The sequence below is a fragment of the Lactuca sativa genome, chromosome 1, assembly GCF_002870075.4.
Source record: "Lactuca sativa cultivar Salinas chromosome 1, Lsat_Salinas_v11, whole genome shotgun sequence".
NCBI classification, from domain to species: Eukaryota; Viridiplantae; Streptophyta; class Magnoliopsida; order Asterales; family Asteraceae; genus Lactuca; species Lactuca sativa.
This window is the reverse complement of record NC_056623.2, coordinates 150,654,939-150,663,505: the sequence shown is the minus strand read 5'-3', so window position 1 is coordinate 150,663,505 and position 8,567 is coordinate 150,654,939. Positions and strand designations below refer to the sequence as shown.

Here is an 8,567-nt window from a genome sequence, read left to right as displayed (position 1 = left end):
TTTTCTTATTGTAGTTCAGTTTTACGTTTTTAGTTTAGCAAGTTGCAGGAGTTCATAACCAGAAGCTCAAACACACACTTGGGGCCACCACTTGAAGATCCCGAGTCTGCAATTCACAAGAAAAAGACACCCTTACAAGAATTGAAGTCAGCTTTTTCTAGGAAGTCGGGAAAGAAGACAGGAGAGTCAAGTTCATCCGTGAGGCACAAGAGAAATCTTGAGCATTTGGATCAATCTATTGCGTCAATCATGTAGTGCGGGTCCCGACACTGCAAAACCCATATATCTAAAACTAGGGTTTTCTGAACCCTAATTAGGGTTTCCAACTCATTCACAACCTAATTAGGCCCCAAAGCTAAGTCTTTAGATCAATTAGGGTTTCATTAGGCCCACTAGGGTTTCATAAGTTAGGCACCACCCACTACTACCTCAAGTAGTGGTGGTCAAAGGCGGCTTACGGCGGCGGCCACCACCTCACGGTGGTGGTTATGGTTCTAGACCAATTGTGTCCAACAATTCCAAAATCAGTCTAAACACAAGAAAAAGTACACTGCCACCCAACACAGCGACTGGTGGCGGCAGATGACGATAGCCACCACCTCACGGTGGTGGTTATGAAGTTTCTTTTGATTAGTCTGTCACCGGTTACAATTTTACATGTAAAATATCAAATAACACACACACTAAGATAAACACACACACACAACCACCCTTGTGGTGGTTGGTGGTGGTAGAGGGTGGCAACCACCATGGTTGGTAGCCATGGTGGTTTTCCATGGTTTCCGGCCAAGAGCACACGCACACTTGTACAGTGACACCAAAACATGCAAACACATGAGCTTAACACGAAAAACACACCCCATCGGAATTCTTGTAGTAGTAGGCAGCGGTCGGTCCTTGCGGTTCACAGTTTCACTGGCAGCTTGAAGCGGCTTCGTCTTCACCGGAACGGCACGCCAGCAGCAAAAGATGGAGAAGAGAGGTATCAATTGAACCCCAAACCACAACAACCCCCTGAAGTTGCCGATCTTCGAGCTCCCCACCACTGATTCAGCTTCGGAAAACAACCGCTCGTCTTCGTCGGTGTCTCTGGCAGCGATGTTATGGCGTTTCAATGGCGAAGGAGCGGTGACAGAGGGCTCAGTAGCGCATCGGCGATTGGATGACTTCCACCATTGGTGGTGGCTGAAGAAGGAGAAGAAGAGGAAGAATGGTGGATGTTCGGTGGCCGCTAGCCGATCGAAAAATAAACTAGATAGGTGGTGACAGCGGCTAGAGACTTGGAGGTATAAGGTGGCGATGGGTGTTATCATTTAGGGTTAGGGTTTTGAGCAAGGTGATGGGTTATATACCCGATCACTTTGAAACATTCCATCATATATACTTCCAGTCCCCCTTCCTTTTATTCTTTATAACTTTAATCCAATATTTACCATTTAGCCCTCGGCTTCCATAAATCTTTTCAATTTAAGTCCAACACTAACCAAACAGTCCCTGCCTTCATAAATATTTACAAAGCCAATCCGGAACTTACACCTTTAACCCTCAATTTCTAAATTATGCCAGTTAACTCCACGAAACCAACACCTTGCTATATAGTTATTGATATTAGGGCTACTATTCATTCATTAATTTGTTTATTTTTTATTTAATAAATGGGGTTACAACTCTCCCCCACTTAAATTAGATTTCATCCTCGAAATCATTCCTTACACGCCAAACCACTCAAGTAACATGGCCACAATCCTGGGCACAACCTAGCCTTTTGCAGGATAACCGTGACCAACCTTCTCAAGGCCCTAAAATCTGCAGATCAACGAGTTCCTTGCAACAAGATCATATCAACTCCGTCTGAAATCTGTAGTCTCGAGGTTCCCACTAGAAAACAAAATCACTGACCCACTTATCCCTGCAGATCACTTATACTTGGCCAAGGCTCAAATAATCCCACTGTGAGTGACGTATCATTTCCCAATCAATCAGTTACTCTGTCCCTACATGAAATCCTAGAATACCATTACTGCTTGAGACACTGAAACTATCCGAAACACTAAACTACTTGAAACACTGAATTGCCTGAAACGGTAGGCTGCCACGTGGCTGCTTCCCCAAAGTCTACCGGGACCTACCTGGTTACAGCTTATCTAGAATGTTGATGTCATGTTTGGTTGCTGAGCTAGGAGTAATCTCACAGTCGCCCCACGCGACTTCCGAACAAAATCCTTGTCTATTAATAGTTGCCACTAGTTATCTTGCCACTGCAGATCTAATGAGTTTCGGATTTGACTAATCGGGTCCATATGTCAGACACTGACATCACCCAAACCCAATGCCAAAAGGGATTGCTACATGACCAAGGGTGGCCTTAAATCACACTCGATCTTAAATGGTCCCTCGCTTCCTTGATCCAATGACTACAGTGATGTTCCTACGGTCTTATCACTGGCTCAAACAGGTCTAATTCATCGATGGAAATCCGTAAACCAACATGTGGATTTTTCACGTCCTTACTGTTGCACCCGAACTGGTGGGTACTATTGTTCCTTCCACGATCCAACACACTCCCATGCTATCTACTAACCTAGGGAATGTTACGGCTACTCACAGACTTACAACACTCTAACACTGTCTGCTAGCCTTGTGAATTCTATGGCTACACCCGCAGAATTACCACACTTCCAGCACTATCTCCTAACCTTGTGAATACTATGGCTACACCCACATACTTATATCACTTTCCACACTATCTGGTTGCTAGTGAATGCTATGACTATCCCACAGTCTTACAACACTTTCCACACTGTCTTGCTATTGGTGAATGCAACGGCTATCCTGCAATCTTACAACACTTTCCACACTATCTTAATCATTGATTACTAATCCGAACACATCCAACGTCGAGCATACACACGACCTAACATCCCAAACTGAAATCATGTCCTGACTGGAATCCCCAACTTGATTCTCTAAGGACTACGATCAAACATTCTAAGAACGTGATCTCATTATTGGAAAGTATTTTAGAATTCCAATTCACACTATTCCAAATCCATATAGCCGCTTGGGCCGTCTTCCTTTCTGACAAGGATGCGAAACATATCCCAGTTTCAAAACTGCTTCTGTTCCGAATCCCTGGACGATTCTCCCCCACTTTGACACAACTAACATCTTACAACACACAATACTAGAAGGATTCTCATTCCTTCTTACTATCCCATGACTGGACTGCTGGAAAACACACTTACTATTTCTAGTGTTCCAATAGTAGCCAATCCAAAAGATCACACAACTTCCAAGAACCCTATGAATACTTCGTGAATCCACAATTAGGGAAATGACATTCCGCTACCCACTAATAATTCTCGGTATGCAATTGGCATATGACATCTCTTGAAAATATAATTCAAACACAACAGAGGATAACCCAGAGTTACACTTACTCAAACCCTTGGAACGAAAGGCTCCACCGTACAGTTTCCCGCAAGTACTGCACCGAATCTGGCTCTGCTGGGCTCTCAAAAGCTGATTTGAAATCTTGGGTCTCCTCCCGTAACCCCTTAATATAAACAACTGATCTGGTTCCCTCTTCCCAATGTGCTCCAAGTCAATATCTCATTCTTGGGCTCTAGAACTCATATCATTCAGGATCTCACACCCCAAGATACAAATGATCTCCCTGCTATCATTCTGCAGTATGTCCTGATACCTTACCCTCTTTATTTTATCATCTGCTGCATACTGTGATACCAACTAAGCTCTAACCTGATACTTGGCAGTGATCTTTGTCACAGTCTCCGTAGTCTGGCGGAGATCTAATAGCTCTTGCACCAACTGCTGCGCCTCAATTGCCTTGGAAAACTCTGCTCGGAACCTGGTCGAAGAGTCATCCCATGACATAACATGGACTGGATCATCGCCCAACTCACTACCAACCTCTTCCCATCAATATCGTGCCCTGTCCTTCAGGAAACAGGAAGTAAGTCGGATTTTGTCCCCTTTCAAGATAACAATTGGTATGAATATATTGGCGACATCTGCCAATCACCTGTCGCAAGCAATGGGGTCCCTAGCCCCATGATAATTTGGAGCTTCACAATATCTGAACTCCCGAAACATCGACGTACATGTCCCTATCAAGGTTGCTACCTCGGTGCGGAATGCACCCAACCTCTCATCAAAAACCTCTAAAATGCCCTCCTTGATCATACCGAAGATCACAGGAGTCTGGTAAGTGATATTGTGCATACTCTAAGATGGAATGAACCCCCTCATCTGACCATCAAGCTGCCCGGCTTCAAAGTCCAAACTAGATCCCTTGCCGGCACCAGAACTACCATCTGGTCTACCACATAGCGTCACTATACTCGGTAATATACCATCACAATACTCATCATAACTCGAGGGATCTCACACACTACAAGTTTCCTGGATTCATCTCAACTATCCTTAATTTGAGTGTGGATCCTCTACTTTTAGTAGTACATGCCCATACTACCTTCCAAATATATCCGTACTTTCCTCCAGAACTGCCTCGACTCCACCAACTCCCTTCTACTACTACTTCTGATCTCATGCTAAACTCATCCTAGGCTTGCCCTAGGGTAATCACCAATCTACTCTCCGCTATCAGCTGCATAAGAAGTCCCTTCTATCTCCCCCTAACTAGCTCGTGAATACTATTACATATCACTAAGACTAGATAATTCTTCGAATGAGAGATCCTATCCTACAACGGTTGGTCTCAATCAATAGTTATGCAATAGAGCTAGATCTAACTTTCTTAAATTATTTAGTCCTTGCAATATGTATCTTAATATATTCATTTACTAGTTAATAAAAGATAACTAGAACTCCTAAAAGCACAAAGTAAGCAACATTTGAGCCTCGAGCGAACATAATCAAACATATCTCATTCAGGCCATCACTAACTAATATGTACTAGCATGCAGTTTATAAAGCTGAGATACATATAATAGGCACATAAGGCATCCTTCCTAGATCCTTAGTCCTAATCTAACATACAATTCTCATAAAGCTGATACACATATAATAGGCATGTAAGGCATCCTTCCTAGACCCTTAGTCCTAATCTAGCATGGAGTTCTCATAACATATCATAACATCAACTTGTATGGGTAATCTGGGAGTATTTACTTGAGCTCGGTTGATTGCATGCACCACACCCCTTTTCTCTTTTCAAGGTTCTTTTCTCTTTTCAAAATTCTGTTTGTAAAAATAATTTTCTTTTGAAAACTTTCATACCAAGTCCTTAGTGTGAGTTCAGACACACCTGAGAGTGTGTCTGAATCCCTCAAACCAAGGCTCTGATAATAACTTGTAACATCCCAAAAATATAGCCCAAAAAATTTTGTTTTAATTCATTAGCAAAATCATCGATATCATCCATCACATAAAATTCATAAACAATGTATCTCAAAATATCAAAATATCTATCAAATATATTAGAGTATAAATATCCCAAGCTAAACAAATGATGTGTGCACTGCAGTCTTCCCGAGCTCTTCCCCTTGCTACCGAAAGTAGCTGAAATGAAAATTGAAAACTGTAAGCATGAAGCTTAGTTAGTCTCCCCAAACTACCACATACCATACACATGTCACATAAACATAATCGTGGGCCCCGCCTTGCTACATCGGACCCTACCTGACAACGGACCTCGCCCGATATCGAGCAAAGCTCGGCATACACATGATCATATCAACTATTACATAAACATAATCATGTAACTATAAATATGTCAACATAATGTTGTGCCTTACCCGCTGATATTGCCATATTTATACCTATTTTTAGGCAATATTTATGTACATTTTTATTAATAAGTTGATAAAATGTTTAGAATAATGATACTTATGACCTTAAATTGTTATTTTTAGTTAATTAAAAGGATTTTCGAAGAGAGGGACCAAAAGTGACAATATGTGGAACATGTGAGACTTGAAAGACAAGAAAAGAATATATTCACGATAAATACTGAATTCACGACGTGGCGAAGCGGGCCACGACGTGGCATGAGGTTTCCAGAAGATAAACATCGCGACGCGGAGGATTCCTTGCACAGTACGGATTACTTGAAGCCCACGACGTGGCCAGGATAGCCACGATGTGGCGCGGGTTTTTGGAGCTTATTTAAGTTCTCCTGATTATTACGAAAAGGAGAAGCTTTTGGCTGAAGAAAAGAGTTCCAGGAGACGATTCAGAGCGAAAGAAGGGTTCTGGAAGAAGGTTTTCAACACCAAAAAGAATAGAGGTTTATATTTTAGTTAAATAAGAACATGTTTTTTTTATTACTTTTAGCTGTGTTGGTTTAGTTGCTATGATGAGCAGCTGAATCTAGCTACTCTTGTTTAGCTAGATGAAGCTTCAAACTTATGAATAGTTCAATGTTTATGGATTAAGTTTAGTTGGTAAAAATTGCTTGTGTTTGATTTGTATTACCTAGCATGCTATTATTTGTTTTTATAATTGCTTGATTGCATATTCTGTGTAGCTTAGTGACCATTAACTGCATGAATTTGTTTACCTAATGATTTAGTGAACGTTAAATTGTTAGAGCTAGGATTGACCAATCTTAGTTAGTAATTAGAATAAATAAGATTAGCTGTGCTAGAGAATGTGTATTGTGACCATAATTGCGTTTATATTACAAATCTTACATAGCATATTTACATTCATAATTAGTTCTGTGTTTAATTATGTATGAACATACATGGTTTGACATGAATTAGTTAATTATTGGTAAAGTTAGAACTAAATTAGTAATAGAACTAAAAACCAACTTAATAATCTGTAATCATTAGCTAGTCATAAGGAAGAAGTGGATTCAAACTAAACAAGAGTGTGTTTTACTTATTGAATTTGATTTAAGTTCATCTGATCTTGTAAAATCAGATAAAACCCCTTTTAAACTTGTTAATAATTAGGTTAATTTAATAGTAAGTAAATTAATTAGAACACCGTTCCCTGTGATCGACACCCGACTTACCCAAGCTATACTGTAATCTGACTAGGTACACTGCGTATAAGTGCATAGTTAGTTAAGTTTGTTAGGTTATAAATATTAAAATTAGTGAGTACTTTTGTGTACATGAAGTTTTTGGCGCCGTTGCCGGGGAACAGCTTAGTTTTTAGCTTATTTATTTGCATTAAATTGATCGATCTTTCTTGTGGAGTAAAAACCACAAAAAGTTAATTTTTCAGCAAAATAAATTTTTTTCTGTCATTCACAGAGTCCACGACGTGGCCAGATACATGCCATGACGTGGACAGTTAAAAAACTAGATTTTTAGTTTGTAGTTAGTTTTTCTTATTGTAGTTCAGTTTTACGTTTTTAGTTTAGCAAGTTGCAGGAGTTCATGACCAGAAGCTCAAACACACACTTGGTGCCACCACTTGAAGATCCCGAGTCTGCAATTCACAAGAAAAAGATGCCCTTACAAGAATTGAAGTCAGCTTTTTCTAGGAAGTCGGGAAAGAAGACAGGAGAGTCAAGTTCATCCGCGAGGCACAAGAGCAATCTTGAGCATTTGGATCATACGCCCGTCCAAAGTGAGTCCGAAAGCGATACCGAGCCGGAATTTGAAGAACACATGAGGGAGCCCGAGAACAAGCCAAGGAACGAGATGGAAGCAATTGAAGAAATGTCCATGGGAGCTTACAAGAAGCGGATCCGAGAAGATGTGGGTCCCGGTTTAGTCCAACCCGCAATACCTGCCACTGCCACATTCGAGCTGAAGGGACACATATTGACTGCACTGAAGGACATCCTATTTTTCGGGAAAGAACATGAGGATGTTTTTAAGAATCTAGATGAAGTCAACGACATTGCAGATTACTTTAATGTCCCAAACGTCAACAGAAACACATTCTTGCTTAGGATGCTTCCCATCACTTTCAAAGGAGCTGCTAAGGAGTGGTTAAAAGCACTTCCACCGGGTACAATTACCACTTGGGCTCAATTGCGTGAGCAATTCCTGGACCAGTTTTGCCTGCCATCCAAGATAGCCAAACTCAAGAAGGCAATAGCCAACTTTGAGCAACAGCCGGGGGAGTCACTATACGAAGCATGGGAGCGGTACAAGGGCTTGCTCAGAAATTGCCCTCAGCATGATCTAAATGTGCAACAAGAGATGTCAATCTTTTATGATGGGGTCAACATGAAGACAAGAAAACTCCTTGATTCTCAAGGACCTTTGACAAAGAAAAATCCAAGGGTGGTCAAGGAGCTAATTGATGAATTCGTGAAGCACTCTCGCGAATACCACAACCCTAGGCAAGATGTAATCAAAGGCGGTGGAGGGGCCCAAACTGAAGAAATAGCAGCTGTAATGGCCATGCTAAATAAGATGGATTGAAGGATAACACAAATGGACCAGTCAATACATACCATAAGAGTTGGTTGCGAGAGATGTAGTGGTCCACACTTGACCAAGGACTGCAATGTAGATGAGTTTGGGAACAGAAAAGCTCAAGTGTGCTACTCTAGTGGGGATAAGTATGATGAGGACTGGAGGAAACCGAAGAAGGAGTGGCTGCCATATGAAGAG

At 41.2% G+C, this 8,567-nt stretch overlaps 1 non-coding gene across 1 annotated transcript; it reads right to left on the bottom strand.

Moving 5' to 3' along the window:
• Positions 1-8,027: 8,027 nt before the first annotated feature.
• Positions 8,028-8,134, bottom strand: LOC111916807 (small nucleolar RNA R71). The gene has a single exon (XR_002858669.1). It is a non-coding gene; the product is annotated as a small nucleolar RNA R71 (small nucleolar RNA).
• Positions 8,135-8,567: the final 433 nt, after the last annotated feature.